The 14,870-nt window shown below is 42.2% G+C and overlaps 1 long non-coding RNA gene across 1 annotated transcript in view; it reads right to left on the bottom strand.

Moving 5' to 3' along the window:
• Nucleotides 1-14,051, bottom strand: part of LOC134345303 (uncharacterized) — a 51,529-nt gene extending 37,478 nt beyond the window's left edge. The window contains exon 1 of the long non-coding RNA XR_010017654.1: nt 13,895-14,051. This is a non-coding gene — a long non-coding RNA (uncharacterized LOC134345303). The remainder of the gene's footprint in view (nt 1-13,894) is intronic.
• Nucleotides 14,052-14,870: the final 819 nt, after the last annotated feature.

The following is a 14,870-nucleotide window of genomic DNA, read 5'->3' as shown; positions in this document are numbered from 1 at the left end:
AGGTTATCCCCTCTGGTTCAAGAGCCTGATGGTTGAGGGTTAATAACTGTTCCTGGACCTGGTGGTCTAGATCCGGTGGCTCCTATACATCCTTCCTGATAGCAACTATGAGAAGAAAGCACGGCCAGGATGGTGGGGGTCCTTGATGATGGATGTTGTTTTCCTGTGATAGTGCTCCTTATAGAGGTACTCAATGGTGGGGATAGCTTTACCCATGATGGACTGGACAGTATCCACTACTCTTTGTAGACTTTTATGTTCAAGGGTATTGGTGTTTCCAAACCAGGCTGAGATGCAGTCAATATATTCTCCACTATACAAATATAGAAGTTTGTCAAAGTTTTAGATGACATACTGAATCTTCACAAACTTCTAATATAGTAGAGCAGCCATGCGGTCTTTGTAATGACACATGTGCTGGAGCCATGCTAGATCCTCTTAAATGATAACACCAAGGAATTTAAAGTTGCTGACCCTCTCCACCTCTGGTTCTCCCATGACGACTGGCTCATGGACCTCTGGGTTCCTCCTCCTGAAGTCAATAATCAGCTCCTTGGTCTTGCTGATATTAAGAGAGACGTTGTTGTTATGGCACCACTCAGCCAGATTTTCAGTTTCCCTTCTATATCCCTACCTATGACAATGGTGTCACCAGCAAAATTAAATATGGCATTGGAGCTGGTGCTTAGCCTCACAGTCATAACCATGAAGCCAGTTTAGCAGGGGGCTAAGCAGACGGCCTTGTGGTGCACCTGTGCTGATGATGATTTTGGAGGAGATGTTGTTGCCAATCCAAACTGACTGGGGTTTGCAAGTGAGGAAATCGAGAATCCAGTTGCACAAGGAGGTATTGAGGCCTAGGTCTTGAAGCTTGTTGATTAGTTTTGAAAGGGTGATAGTATTGATTGCTGAGCTGTAGCTAGTGAATAGCATCCTGATGTATGCATCTTCACTGTCCAGATGTTTCAGGGTTGAGTGAAGAGGCAATGTAATGGCATCTGCTATGAACCTGTTGTGATGGTAGTCACTCAGCAGTTGATATTTCATTACCAACCTCTCAAAATACTTCTTCACAGTGAGTCTAAGTGTTTCTGGACTATAGTCACTGAGGCAAGCTACTACATTTTTTGGGCACCAGTATAGTTGAAGCCTGCTTAAAGCAGGTGGGTACATCAGACTGCCGAAGTAAGAGGCTAAAGGTATCAATGAACACTCCAGCTGGTTGATTAGCACAGGTACCCTATCTGGGCCAGATGCCAACCCAGACAAATGTGAAGTATTACACCTTGGTAGTCAAATGTACACATGGCCCTTAACAGTGTTGATGAGCAGAGGCATCTTGGGGTTCAAGTTCATAGGTCCTTGAAAGTATCTATACAGGTTGATAGGGTGGTTAAGAAGGCATATGGCTTGCTCACCTTTATTAGTTGAGGCATTGAGTTCAAAGGTCAGGAAGTTAGGTTACAGCTTTATAAAACTCTAGTTAAGCAGCACCTGGAGCATTGCATACAGTTCTGGTTGTTCCATTATAGGAAGAATGTTGATGCTTGGGAGATGGAGCAGAAGGGGTTTACAGGGATGTTGTCTGGATTAGAGGACATGTGCCATAATGAGAGGTTGGAGAAGCTTGGGCTATTTTTTCTGGAGTAGAAAAGGCTGAGGGGAGATCTGATACAGGTTTATAAGATTATGAGAGGCATAAATTGAGTAGGCAGATAGTATCATTTTACCATGGTTGAAATGTCTAATACTAGTGGGAATGCATTTAAAGTGTGAGGGGGGCATTTCAAAGAAGATGTGAGCGGCGAATTTTTTTCCACAAAGACTGGTGAATGCCTGGAATGCACTTCCTGGGGTGATGTTAGAGGGAAATATATTCGAGAGTTTTAAGAGACGTTTAGATAGGCACATGAATGTTAGGAAAAGGGAAAGATATGGACATTGTGTAGGCGGAAGGGATCAGTTTAGTTGACCATTTGATTACTAATTTAATTGTGGGCTGAAGGGCTAGTTCCTGTGCTATACTGTTCTATGTTCTAATAACCTTTGCTTTAGCAATTTCGTTTACCTCAATCAGATCCTTATTCAGTCTTTCAGCCTTTAGGGAAAACAAACCTAGCCTCATTGTTGAAATACCCTATACCATATAACATCCTGGTAAATCTATTCTACACCCTCCAGTGCAGTCAAACCCTCCTGAAAGCTGGCAACCAGTGGTACACAGAACTTCAAAAGTCGTCTAACTTACGTTTTATACAGCTCTACCTTAATTTCATTGCTATTACATTATTTCCCCCAGCTGATGACAAAAAGAATCCCATATGACTTCTTAACTCCTGTGTTGTTGCCTTTGGGGATCTTTGAACATGTACATCAAGGTCCTTCAGAACGTCCCAGAGTACACCCTTCCTTGTATATAGAGTATATCCTAACCAATCGGTCCTTCCAAATTGTTTCAACTCACAGTTTATAAGGATTAAATTTCATTTACCATTGCTCTACTCATCTTACAAACTCAACATTATCATTCTCCAGCCAAGGACTAACCTGCAATCAACACCATCACCAACTTTGTACCATCTGCAAACTTAATAACTGTACCTCCTTCATTGACACCCAAATTGCTCGAATATATCTAGCAAGCAGTAAGGTTCCCAAGCAGCACACACAAAATGCTGGAGGAACTCAGCAAGTCAGGCAGCGTCTGTGGAAATGAATAAATTGTTGATGTTTCAGGCCAAGACCCTTCTTCTGAATTGGAAGGAAAGGGGAAGACACCTGAACAAAAAGGTGGGGGGAGGGGAAGGAAGACAGCGAGAAGGTAAAAGGTGAAGCCAGCTGGGTAGGAAAGGTAAAGGGTGGGAGAGGTGATAGGCAGATGAGAAGAGGTAAGAAGCCAGTGTGGGGAATAGAAGAGGAGGGAAGGGGAAAGGAAAGGAAGTATTTTATTACTGGAGGCAGAAATCGATATTCATGCCATCAGGTTGTAGGGTACCCAGACAGAATATGAAGTGTTGTTTCTCCACCTTTTTATCGCTGGGGGATCGCTCTGCTGCCAGAGAGGGGAGACTGCCTTTTTATTGCTAGTGAGAGTCCTCTGCTACCGAGAGAGAAGACTGCCCTTTTGTCACAGGTGAGATTGCTCTGCTATGGAGACGGAGAATGTTGCCCAAGTTTCCTGAGTTTTGGATGTGGACTTGGACTGTTGACTTTGTTTCAGCCTTATGGTTTTTTTCTGTTGTGTTTTTCACCCAATCTTTCTCTTTTTTGGGTGTGGGGGAGGGGGAGCAGGATGGGGGGGTCAATGTGCCTCTTTCATTTTTGTTTGTTTTTTTGTGCGGGGAGGAGGGATTTGGGGATTGATGTTTGTGCTGCTGTTCTTTTCTTTCTTGGTTTCATGGCTACCTGGAGAAGCAGCAGCTCAGAATTGTATACTTTGATAAGAAATGAACCTTTGAACCTTGAGGACGGCCTCATCGTGGCACAAGTGGAGGCAATGAACCGACATGTCGGAATGGGAATTAAAACGTTCGGCCACCGGGAAAGTTCTGCTTTTTGCAGATGGAGCGGAGCCGCTTGACGCAACTGTCCCCAATTAACGATGGGTCTCACCAATGTAGAGTAGGCCGCATCAGGAGCACCAGACACAATAGATGAATAGAGCAGGTTCACAGGTGAAGTGTTGTCTCACCTGGAAGGCCTGTTTGGGCCCTGAATGGAGGTGAGGAAAGAGGTGAATCAGAATCAGAATCAGGTTTACTATCACCGGCATGTGACGTGAAATTTGTTAACTTAGCAGCAGCAGTTCAAGACAATACATAATCTAGCAGAGAGAGAGAGAGAAAAAAAAATAAAATAAAATATAATAATAAATAAACAAGTAAATCAATTACGTATATTGAATAGATTATTAAAAAATGTGCAAAAACAGATAAACTGTATATTTAAAAAGTAAGGTAGTGTCCAAAGCTTCAATGTCCATTCAGGAATCGGATGGCAGAGGGGAAGAAGCTGTTCCTGAATTGCTGAGTGTGTGCTTTCAGGCTTCTGTATCTCCTACCTGATGATAACAGTGAGAAAAGTGCATGCCCTGGGTGCTGGAGGTCTTTAATAATGGACGCTACCTTTCTGAGACACTGCTTCCTAAAGATGTCCTGGGTACTTTGTAGGCTAGTGCCCAAGATGGAGCTTACTAGATTTACAAACTTCTGCAGCTTCTTTCGGTCCTGTGCAGTAGCCTCTCCATACCAGACAGTGATGCAGCCTGTCAGAATGCTCTCCACGGTACAACTATAGAAGTTTTTGAGCGTATTTGTTGACATGCCAAATTGCTTCAAACTCCCAATAAAGTATAGCTGCTGTCTTGCCTTCTTTATGACTGCATCAATGTGTTGGGACCAGGTTAGATCGTCAAAGATCTTGACACCCAGGAACTTGAAACTGCTCATTCTCTCCGCTTCTGATCCCTTTATGAGGATTGGTATGTGTTCCTTTGTCTTACCGTTCCTGAAGTCCACAATCAGCTCTTCCGTCTTGCTGACGTTGAGTGCCAGGTTGTTGCTGCGGCACCACTCCACTAGTTGGCATATCTCACTCCTGTACGCCCTCTCGTCACTACCTGAGATTCTATCAACAATCAGCAAATTTGTAGATGGTATTTGAGCTATGCTTAGCCACACAGTCATGTGTACACAGAGAGTAGAGCAGTGGGCTAAGCACACACCCCTAAGGTGCGCCAGTATTGATCGTTAGCAAACAGGATATGTTATCAACAATTTGCACAGACTGTGGTCTTCTGATTAGGAAGTTGAGGATCCAATTACAGGGAGGTACAGAGGCCCAGGTTCTGCAACTTCTCAATTAGGATTGTGGGAATGATGTATTAAGTGCTGGGCTATATTTGGTGAACAGCATCCTGATGTAGGTGTTTGTTTTGTCTAGGTGGTCTAAAGTCATGTGAAGAGCCAAGGAGATTGCGTCTGCTGTTGACCTATTCTGACGATAGGCAAATTGCAATGGGTCTAGGTCCTTGCTGAATAAGTTCACTCTTGTCATAACCAACCTCTCAAAGCATTTCATCACTGTCGATGTGAGTGCTACCGGGCGATAGTCATTAAGGCAGCCCACATTGATCTTCTTAGGCACTGGTATAATTGTTGCCTTTTTGAAGCAAGTGGGAACTTCTGCACGTAGCAGTGAGAGGTTGAAAATGTTCTTGAATACTCCCACTAGCTAGTTGGCACAGGTTTTCAGAGCCACAGCAGGTACTCCATCGGGACCTTCTGCCTTGCGAGGGTTCACTTTCTTTAAAGAGAGTCTAACATCGGCCTCCGAGACAGGGTCATCCCGTGCAGCAGGGATCTTCACAGCTATAGATTTGTTCTCCCTTTCAAAGCATGCATAGAAGGTGTTCAGTTCATCTGGTAGTGAAGCATTGCTGCCATTCATGCTATTGGGTTTCGCTTGGTAGGAAGTAATGTCTTGTAGTCCTTGCCAGAGTTGCCGTGCATCTGATATCACCTCCAACCTCATTCAAAATTGTCTCTTCGCCCTTGAAATAGCCCTCTGGAAATCATACCTGGTTTTCTGGTACAGGCCTGGATTGCCAGACGAATGCCACAGATCTAGCCTTCAGCAGACAACGTACCTTCTGGTTCATCCACGGCCTTAGGTTTGGGAATGTACAGTATGTCTTCGTAGACACACACTCATCCACACAGGTTTTAATGAAGTCGGTAACAACTGCAGCATACTCATCCAGATTCAAAGATGAATCCCTGAATACAGTCCAGTCCACTGATTCAAAGCAGTCCTGTAGGCATTCCTGCGCTTCCCTTGTCCAAACCTTCTTGGTCCTCACTACTGGTGCTGCAGTCGTCAGTCTCTGCCTATACTCAGGAAGTAGAAGTACAGCTAGGTGATCAGACTTAATGGTAGTGTAACAATAGTCCAGTGTGGTGTTTCCTCTGGTATTGCAAGTGATCTACTGATGGTAATTGCTTAGTGATTTTCTCAATCTGGCCTTGTTAAAATCCCCCAAAACGATGTTGAAGGCGTTAGGGTGCGCAGTTTCGTGCATGTTGATCCCATTGCTCAGATCATCTAAAGCAGGTGTAGCACTTTGGCTGCTTGCAGGGAGAAATGCCAGGTGGGAGGTCAGCAGGGTGGGACGAATGGACAAGGGAATCACGGAGGGAGCGATCCCTCCAGAAAGTGGGGGCGGGTGGGGGAGGAGGTAAAGCAATGTTTGGAGGTCGGATGCCTTTGGAGATGGTGGAAGTTGCAGAGAATAATGTGTTGGCTTCAAAGGCTCATGGGGTGGAAGGTAAGGACAAGAGGAACTCTATCACTGTTAAGGTAGTGGGAAGATGGGAATTAGTGCGGATATTTGTGAAATGGAGAAGATGCGGGTGAGGGCAGCATCAATGGTGGAGGAAAGGAAACCCCATTCTTTAAAGAAGGAGGATGTCTCTGATGTCCTGGAAAGGAAAGTCACATCCTGGAAACAGATGTGGCGGAGTCAAAGGAACTGAGAAAAGGGAATAGCATTTTACAGGAGACAGGTTGGAAGAAGTATAGTCACAATAACCATGGGAATTGGTAAGTTAAGTGTCCCAGCTCCAATCTTTGTAGTAAATGCATTCCAATCATAACAACAATTGTGGACCATTATCCTTTGCCTGAATTTTCCATACCCTATCTTTATTTGCTGAAACCCTTGTGTGCTTGCATGCTTTATCCCTTCCTCATATACTTTGTTTACAATTTTCTTTATCATGGCCTTGCACCATTGCCTAATTTAAATCTGATTTAAGTCAGCAAACATTCCTCATAATGATATTGGTCCTTTCCCTGAAGAGGTGCAACATATCTGACTTGGTACCCTGGTCAAGTTATTTAACTTTATTTTGCTATATGTTCAGATGCTGATTGTGACCATTCAACTTTGAGGTTCTGGCACATCTTACAGAAGCTTCTTTGAATCTATTGGAAAAAGAATCTGACACTTTCCTCACATTTCCTATGGATGTAATCTAGACAGCTGAGCAAGGACCTGCAAGAACATGATTTTGGCTTATTTTCAAAACCACCTCTTTGGAATCTATTTCCACCAGAGAAGGCAGAATGGGCACAAAGCTTAACTGAACAGGAATATCAATGCAATTTTGTCTGGTTCCTTAGTTTTATACTTTATTGTTGCCAAACCATTGATACTAGAACGTACAATTATCACAGCGATATTTGATTCTACGCTTCCCGCTCCCTGGATTACAAATGGATAGTAAATATTAAAAATTTAAGTTATAAATCATAAATAGAAAATAGAAAAATGGAAAGTAAGGTAGTGCAAAAAAAATCGAGAGGCAGGTCCAGATATTTGGAGGGTACGGCACAGATCTGGATCAGGATCTGTTCAACAGTCTTATCGCAGTTGGAAAGAAGCTGTTCCCAAATCTGGCTGTACGAGTCTTCTCCCAGAGGGAAGAACTAAAAGTCTGTTGGCTGGATGGGTCATGTCCTTGATTATCCTGGCAGCACTGCTCTGACAGCGTGCAGTGTAAAGTGAGTCTAAGGATGGAAGATTGGGGTGTGTGATGTGCTGCGCCGTGTTCATGATCTTCTGCAGCTTCTTTCGGTCTTGGACAGGACAACTTCCATACCAGGTTGTGATGCACCCTAGAAGAATGCTTTCTACGGTGCATCTATAAAAATTAGTGAGGGTTTTAGGGGACAGGCCAAATTTCTTTAGTTTTCTCAGGAAGTAAAGGCGCTGGTGGACCTTCTTGGCAGTGAACTCTGCTTGGTTGGACCAAGTCAGGTCATTTGTGATATTGACCCTGAGGAACTTAAAGCTTCTGACCTGTTCTACTTGTGCATCACTGATGTAAATTGGGTCCTGCGGTCCACTACTCCTTCTGAGGTCAACAACCAATTCCTTCGTCTTGCTGATGTTGAGGGATAGGTTACTGTCTTCACACCATACCACCAGGTTCTTAATTTCCTCTCTGTGATCAAACTCATCATTACCCGAGATATGGCCTACAATTGTTGTGTCATCAGCAAACTTGTATATTGAGTTTGATGGAAACTTGGCTACACAATCACAATGCCATTTATCTTTATTTTCATTTTTAAAATAGTTATGTAATTATTTATTTCAATTTTAATTGGTAACTGACATTTTTTAAGTTTTTAATTGCCAAAGATTTTTTTTAGTAATGATAAAATCATCCACAACTTTAACAAACAGCAAAGCTGATGCATGGATCTCTGCTGGCTTGCAGGACATTTCTGGAACAGACCCCTTCAATGCATTGTCAAAATCTCTGTTTGCCTCAGGCTCTGTCACTGATCTCAGGAATAACAACCTAAGTGGGAGTAGCAACATGGCATTAGGCTCTATGAGCCAGCTTTTCTATTTCTCAAATTCATGACTTTTATTCTACCTCAACATTATTTTCCTGTCCAATCCTCAAAGCCGTTGTTTCCACACATATCCTGTGTGTGACAGCCTACCATGTATGAGAATTGTAAAGACTTGCCCTCTCACTGAGTGAAAAAAAATCACCTCAGTTCTCAATTACATAGTATTTTGATACTGCAAGCCCTTGATCTAGATCCCTTAGTTAAAGGAAACATCTCCCCTGATGAGTTCCCAAAGAGTTGTGTACTGTTTAATTAGGTCACCTTTCATGTTGGTAAAATCTAGAGAAAAGAGGCCTATACTATTAAATCTGTATCCATCACATGATGGAGAAAGGAGAAATTGAACGAAGCGAATACAGACAGGTATGTTGGGGGTAGTATTGTGTACAACAACTCTGAGCAAATGGACAGGGAGAAAGATTTGATCCAGCAAGGAAATGGAAATGAAAGATTCAATTACCTTCACAAAATTTGTAACGCAGGTAAAATAAAGGACACTGATGAAGCTGAATTCCCAAGATGCATCGTGTGATCAGTTTCATATCAGCCCAAAACAAGACAAGTAGTATTGAACTGTTTTAGGGACTGGACCCGGGAAGGTGGAAAGGAGCAGTGGCTTACCATTGTGAGGGCAGTAATATTAATTCAATTAGATTTATCCTGCGAAAGAGGCCCAATGAGATTAAAAGTAAAAATTTTAATTTGGGACAAGACCAATTTAATCAGAAACAAAAATAGAAAATGCTGGAAACACTCAGCAGGTCAGGCAGAGTGTCTACGGACAGAGAGACGGTTAATGTTTCAGGTTCAGACACTTCATCAGCGTCATCAGTTCTAACAGAGGGTAACAGATTAAATAAAATTTAACCATTTATCTTTCCACGGGTGCTGCCTGATCTGCTGAATGTTTGTAGAATTTTGCTTTTTTTAAGATTTCCATCATCTGCTGTTTTTGTTTCACTTTCATTTACTAGCAATCTGTTAAGATTTGAAAAAGGTGCAATAGAAATAACTAACTTAAAGGCAGAATTGTGACAGATCATGAAGAAACAATAGCCCAAAACCTAACTAGGCCAGCTACAGCTAAGTTGTGTCTGTCAGAACAGGCCAGAAGCTGAGTACTTGACAACTTGTGAGTTACCTCTTGAACTCTGCCCTTAGTCTTTCCAACTTCAGAGCACATCAACTGGTTAGTGTCTGCTGTTTTCAAAATCAATTTTATTAATGTCCATAAAATCAAAGTACATATATGTCATCATATACAACCCTGAGATTCATTGTATTGTGGGCACACTCAATAAATCCATAGAATAATAATCATACAGAATTAATGAAAGATTACACCAACCTGAGTGTTCAACCGATAAATAAGCAATAGATATTCATAACGTGATATGCAGAATCCTTGAAAGTGAGTCCATAGGTTCAGGGACACCTATGGCAATTGAAGTTATCCCTTTTGATTCAACAGCCTGATGGTTGAGAGGTAGTAACTGTTCCTGAACCTGGTGAAGTGAGTTCTGAGGCTTCTGTACCTACTTCCTGATGGCAGCAGCAAGGAGTGAGCAGGTCCTGGGTGGTGGGGTCCCTGATGATGGATGCTGCTTTCCTACAACTGTGTTTCATGTGGATGTGCTCAGTGGTGGAGAGGGCTTTAACCGTGATGGACTGGGCCTTATCCACTACTTTTTGGAGGATTTTCCAACACTTCACTACACATCTATAGAAGTTCGTTACAGTTTTAGGTGTCATGCTGAAACTTCGCAAACTCCTAAAGAAGTAGAGGCCCCACTGTGCTTTCTTCATAATTGCACTTACATGCTGGGCCCAGGGCAGATCCTCTGGAATAATAACAGGGAAATTTTAAGTTACTGACCCTCTCCACCTCTGATCTTCCAGTGAGGACTCAGCTCATGGACCTCTGGTTTCCTTCTCCTTAAATCAATAATCAGCTCCTTGGTCATGCTGACATTGAGTAGGAGGTACCCTATTTACCGGATCGACCATTACTTCCTCCATTGCATCCCATTGTTGATCCAATGTGTAAATTTAGAGCAAACACAGAAAATAGTGGAAATTCTCATCAGGTCAGGCTACATTTGTGGGAGAAGAAACGGAGTCAGGGTACTAGGTCAGATATCATTCATCAGAATTTGGTTTCTCCAACCTGAAACACAACTCTGTTTCTCTCTTCAAAATGTGTCTGATCTATTTTTCTCTTTTTGCTTTTAGATTTTCAGCATCTGAATATTTATTTTACTTCTGTGTAAATTTAGAAGGTGCATAACAGACTCGCTGAGACTTCTGTAATAGCATTTCCCAAACCCATGATCTTGACTACCTACTAATATCACAGGGGCAGTAGGAGCATGGAAACACCAACAACTGTAAATTCCCCAGCAAGTCATCAACCATCTGTCTCAGATATATTACTGTTCCTTCCTCAGTGCTGGGTCTGGAATTTCCAACCCCGCCCCATTAATATAAGAATGCAGTGGGTTATAACAGCCCTTACAGCCACCTTATCAGCAGCTATTTCGGACAGCCATTAACTATTATTCTTTCTGCATATCACAACTATTAAATGTTTATTTGTTGGATTAAAAAATCATTGTATGATTCTGTTTATCTTATTGCTATGATCAAATTTCTGCATTTTGAAACACTTAAAAAATAATCACCTTTCTGTGAAGACCCTATTTACCTGTTTGATCATTCGTCGTGTGAATATTACAAACGCAGATTTTTTTTTCTCTGCAGAGTTAAAATTGCAATTAGTGCAATTTTAATGAAGTCAGTTGCTGCCTGTGATGTATGTGGGTGTCTGAAGCACCAGGTGGCAGCAGATGCAGGCAATTTTCAACATACTCGGCGCTCCAATCAGCACAACAAAGAACCAACCATCTTTGCCTTTTCCCGGTATTGTTTACAGTCGAATACATTTACCTAATTTAATAAGAAACTACCGAATATTTGTTCAAAGCTGTTAAGAGATACCATCATTTGAATATATACAAAGCTCCCAAATTACTACTGCACCTAACGTTAGAATATCCTATGCAAATTGCTTGTTCACATCTTGCATTCTCGTTTGCGGGTCTGATCATTAGCTTTTGAAAAAATCCCGTAAAATTGCATTATTTTGTCAGTGAATTTCGCGGCTTGACTGGAGGAAAAAGAATTAAGTGCAGCTGCTGAACCTTCACGAATGTGTTGCTCATGACAAAATCCGAAGCAGTACTGCCTCCCCCACAAAAAGCCAATTTAACACAAAGCAGCCGGCATCTGGATTCACGAAATAAACATCAATTCGGGGACCCTTCTCCCTCCTCCCCGTTACAGAATGCAGACCATCATTAAAGGGTCGGACCAGCACACACCCAACCCATCTCCATGGAAACATTGACCTCATGCTGCGACATGAAATCCAGGCTCATTGCTATGGAAACTATCCGTGACATCAAGCCCGAAATCCGTTACCATGGCAGTCCACCTACTGATTTAGCAGCTATTTATGTCTCCGTGCTCTGCGCCAGCACGCTGCACTCGAGATGTTTCTGTTCCTGTGTGCAAACGTTGCCATTTGCCAAATGATTAAACTAGAATCTGCTGATTTATATTGGGCACGAAAAAGCCCCATCATTTGCTTTGTAAAGGCTCCAACACAATGACCTGTTTGTAAAACGCCACTGCTCAGCTGAGACAAGTTTATGTCCGTACAAAGGAGACACAAGAACAGTATTCAAACAAAGCAGGGCGTTAACCGGCTGCACTGGCACTTCGCACAAACGGCGTAGCGAGGGCGGTGATACTTATGTTACCATCTTCACGGGCTGGTGAATTATTTGTACAAACATATATAGACAAGGTAACTGCGTGATTTCACATGCAGTTTTTTTGACTAAACGGTTGCCCTTCGTGGGTGAGGGGAAGCAGAACTCGTCCCTGGGGAGTGCATGGTTATCATCCAGTCTTCGCTGTGTAACTGCTATTGTTGCAGCAAGAGGTTCAAAGCAGATAAATGTGCTAGCGATAGCAGTGAATCACTAAGGTCCCGCCCTCGTGTCTGTATTGGATAATGGTTGCAGTGTCTGTTGCTGGTCCCCGCACGCCCAAACAGGCGAAGCTCAAAAGAAAAGCCTCTAATTTTGTTTCGATTTAATATATTAATTTATTTTGGTTAGGTACTATGATGTAATTTCGTCGTAAACTTAGTGTTGCGGACTTCCATAAGGGACAAAATGTGTGGTTTGTCGCGATAGCGGATAGTAAAATGCTTTGTTTTTGCATGAAGCCGCTTTTGGGGAAGTTGCAGTTGCGGAATTGACCGCCAGGGTTTAAACATTTTCAATTAAATGTATTTCTAAACATCGATCCTTTTTTTTAAAAAAAAGCTTTGAATACAAACACTTCAATCTGACCTTTGTTAAACTAATTCTCATGATTGCAGATCCATATTTCGAAATAATCTGACTTAAGGCACTGAGGTGCTCGGCAGCCTGCAGTGCTGGTTGCTTGCCGAAGTCTCGAATTTCGCATTATCTTCTCCTGGCAGACAGAGTGAAGCTGAGAGCTTGCAAAATGGCTTCTGCTGATGTTTGGGATAATGCGGCTTTTCTCCATGGGTGGTTCTTATTGCACTGCAGGCGGGTGTACGCGGGGGTGGGGAAGGTTTTTGTCTGTGTTTGAAGCAAGAACAATGCCCCCAGCTGCAGATGTGGAGATTGTTGTCCTCATCAATAAATAATGGTGGAAATTAGCAGCCAGAACAATGCGCTGTTTCTTCGCAAGTTAAAGCTTGTTTTCATCCTATCGCCATTTCCTTGCGTTTATTGGCCATAAAGAAATACGAGTGCAAAGCTCAATGTTTTTGTTCTTTATGAGGCGGCTGCAGTTTATTAAAGTATTGATGTGCGGCTCTGCCCTACAGCGCCCCTTTGCAATGGTCCGGTCCGGTCCGCGCCGCTGCCCGCTACTATTACTGTTGGAAGGTTTCTGCGTAAACAGCAGGCACAGGGAAGCTCAGCATTTCCTGCCTGGGTGAGCTGGCGGTTTCAAGAGAACCTTCTAGAAGGTTTAAGCATGTGATCACATTTTTTGTTTTTTAGAGAAATCCGAAGTGTAACAGACAGCAAGGCTTTTTTTTGCTAAAATTGTAGGGGGAAACAGCTTTTGTTTCTCAGCTTCCCTAACCGAGTTTGAAACAATTGAATAAATTGCAAAGCAACGTGTTATAAACATTTACAGATGCTTCTCGACGATTCTATACTTTCAAGGCAATCTGATAGAGTCAAGCAGAAGGTTAAAATGGTACATATGTTTTGGCGTTCTTGATAATTGATAAAATAAATTATAGTAACCGATTAAAACTATATAACCTCGCAATAATTTCAACAACTATAAAGTTATGATTAGAATGCAGCGGCGGAAACCACTCACGGTTTCTTCTGCAAACACACTTACTTACGATCAATAATGTAAAACCTTCCGGTTATTGCATCTTTGTCTCTTGGGTATCAATATATAATGCATCCAGGCAGCCAACACCATTAAAGGCACACTGAGGTAATTTAATCAAGTAAAGGAAGACATTAACCAATGCAGTAAGAGATGAAGGCGATCACTTGAATTCACAATATCAATCAAGTATTAACACTGAATATAGCACATCCATTACCGAATCCCCTTGCTCTCCTTAAAATCCTACAAATGTAACAACTCCCACTGCTGATTTTTTAATGGTCGAATGAACAAGCAGCAAGACCTACAACGGTACAGTTTTTTTTTAAAACCGGTGTCACATTGTGCTGTTCTCGGTTGCGCGTTGCAAGAAAGTCCGCGAAGACACTTCTATCCCCTCCCATTTTTAGGGTTTGCATCACCAAAATCAATTGTGGGAGATGACACCGGATTTGCTATATAATGGAACTCGTAATCGAAATGCAAGGATTAATATTTCAGCCATCCCTGCCAGTTGAGCAAAGATTGGTGTTTATATTTCATCTATCAGGAACACTCGGAATTCGCTTCCTTGTACTGAAAGCATGAACAAAACATTTTCCCCAGTGAAATTTAAGCGTATTTGATTTTATTATCAACAGTTACTGAGGTAAACGTTTTTTAACCGCAAGTAGCTTCCTTAGTGTTCGCAAGGGCTAAATATGGTTCTCCAAATAATGAAAGAAGATTTAAAATGCGAAAAAAGCGCCACATAAAACGCTGATTAGAATTATCTATAGGTTAGGTAGCATATGTGGAGAGAGAAACATCACTAATGGTTTAGATTGATGAGATTAAATGAGAACTGGTGGAATGAGAAAACCAGTTAAAGAGGGGAAGAGGTGTAGCATGAACACAGATTGTCTATTAGCGCGGAGACTGAGAGGATCTTCAAGCAAAAATGCTCTGCCTCTATCAGAGAGGGTAAATCGTCTGAACAGTGA

This window comes from Mobula hypostoma, chromosome 4 (assembly GCF_963921235.1).
Source record: "Mobula hypostoma chromosome 4, sMobHyp1.1, whole genome shotgun sequence".
Lineage (NCBI taxonomy): Eukaryota > Metazoa > Chordata > Chondrichthyes > Myliobatiformes > Myliobatidae > Mobula > Mobula hypostoma.
This window is presented reverse-complemented; position numbering and strand designations above follow the sequence as displayed.